General features: G+C 35.3%; 1 protein-coding gene across 1 annotated transcript in view; it reads left to right on the forward strand.

Annotated features, from left to right (window-relative positions):
• The first annotated feature begins 946 nt into the window (after nucleotides 1-946).
• Nucleotides 947-2,298, forward strand: part of LOC138703498 (uncharacterized) — a 112,730-nt gene continuing 111,378 nt past the window's right edge. Inside the window, exon 1 of the mRNA XM_069831400.1 lies at nucleotides 947-1,125. The gene's annotated coding sequence lies outside the window, so the exon portion shown is untranslated. The remainder of the gene's footprint in view (nucleotides 1,126-2,298) is intronic.

The following is a 2,298-nucleotide window of genomic DNA, read 5'->3' on the forward strand; positions in this document are numbered from 1 at the left end:
CTAATTATGTCAGGTGAAGTATACAATGCGTGCAGCTCTGTGTTGTGTAACTTTCTTCATTCTCCTGTAACTTCATCCCTCTTAGCCCCAAATATTTTCCTAAGGGCCTTATTCTCAAACACCCTTAATCTCTGTTCCTCTCTCAAAGTGAGAGTCCAAGTTTCACAACCATACAGAACAACCGGTAATATAACTGTTTTATAAATTCTAACTTTCAGATTTTTTGACAGAAGATTAGATGACAAAAGCTTCTCAAGCGAATAATAACAGGAATTTCCCATATTTATTCTGCGTTTAATTTCCTCCCGAGTGTCATTCATGTTTGTTACTGTTGCTCCAAGATATTTGAATTTTTCCACCTCTTCGAAGGATAAATCTCCAATTTTTATACTTCCATTACGTACTATATTCCGGTCACGAGACATAATTATATACTTAGTCTTTTCGGGATTTACTTCCAACCCAATCGCTTTACTTGCTTCAACTATACAAGCAACAGTAAATACGTAAATATAGATATAATGATAAAAATACACTTCTAAATACAAACATATAAATATAAACATAGAGATAAATAAGGATCGGATGTTCTCCTGTTAGGTTTATCGTAAACAATCTTCACTGATCGAACTATGTTTCTGGCGTCGCCAAAGTCGGCTGCCGCGAGTCATAACCGGTTTCGTACTCAGTCCAGTTGTGTGAGTGGCAGTGAGTTGACATGTTTATTGCTCTCTGCGTGCTTCATTATGTAATATGAAGTGGATTCGAGATATTTTATAACAAATAATGTTCATTTACGACAGTTCTGTGAGAAAAAATTAATAGAAAATCTGTAAGGAGAAATTTCGTTACAAAAAATCCCATCATACACGTTCCATAATCACAAACAGTTTTAATAGTGGAAAAAAAAAAAAAAAGTGAACACATGGTATTCCCCGTGACTATTTGTGGACTGCACTTAGGCAAAAGTTATACACAAATCTGCAGGATTTAAAGGAAAATATACGTCAAGCGGTTTTCTGCAATACAGCAAAATGGACTACAAGCAGTTCCTCGTAATCTTACCAACAGCTCTGACGCATCTTTAAGAGCAGAGGATGATCACATCGATCGTCTGATGTAATGGTGAGTAGACCTACTATTTTATTATTTCGATGAATGTTCGATCCCACACACCACACACGGGAGAAAATAATATGTACTTGTATCATTGAAAGTAAGCTCAAAATTTTAGCACACCACCCTAACGACAAGATATGAACACTACGAAAGATACAAATCCACTCAACCCGCATTCAAATACCTTCATTTCTTGTATACCTGACAGATGATTTTCTCAGATATTGTCGCACAAAAAACACCACATAACCCAGTGGTACAACCATTGTGTTCCACTGCGAGGGAAAGCACTTCTCTCTTCGGTCCAGGGTAAATGTATTTGTGTACCTATCTACCAAAAAGCATATGTGCAGGACGTACCGAAAGCCTGATGAAACCAAACCTAACTTGTCACTGATCCTCGACCTTACGAAAATTCGCCTATTTATTTTGTGTGTAAAGAAACTTGTTATGTAGACAAGGATAGAAAAAATCATTCCATATTTATATGTCTCTAATGTAAACTTGAAGTTTTGTTGTTACACACTCCTGGCATGATGCCCTCAATATTAGATATTATTTCAAAAAAGTGATTATAGTATGTATAGTACGTCACTAAAGTAAATTATTAAAACAATAACATCCAAGCAGTGCAGCGTTTTGTAGCCATAAAACACTTTTTGTTAAATTTCACTGCTTGCATACTTTGTGAACTGGTAGAGTGTACGAGAAGGCCCTATAGCATTAACTCTGCCAGTATAAATAAATAAATATTATTAGTAACACTCTCAGACCAACTTGACTGGTAGATACCCATTATACCAGGTGCTTATATGGATGGATACAGAACAGATCAATGTTGAAAGATAAACATGTGTAAATATTGGTACATATGTATATAGTACTTATATACGTAGACATACGTGTATAGGGTTTCTATAGCACGCGACACTGAAAGTTTTTTTGACGAAAAAGTGGAAAAATAATTAATTTTCAGAGGAAAGGTAGTTTGGAATGTGAAGATGTCACTTGACTTGAACAAACATTAGAAAATAGGTAAAAATGGGAAAGAATTGATCGATGTAGGTAATCCAAAAGTGATTATTTAACTCGTTAACTTCAAAATGAACGCGAAACGGACATTTCACTTCACTTAGTAAGTATATGCAAGGCACATTAAAAGCCTAAACTAACCTAACC

Source organism: Periplaneta americana, chromosome 7 (genome assembly GCF_040183065.1).
Source record: "Periplaneta americana isolate PAMFEO1 chromosome 7, P.americana_PAMFEO1_priV1, whole genome shotgun sequence".
Lineage (NCBI taxonomy): Eukaryota > Metazoa > Arthropoda > Insecta > Blattodea > Blattidae > Periplaneta > Periplaneta americana.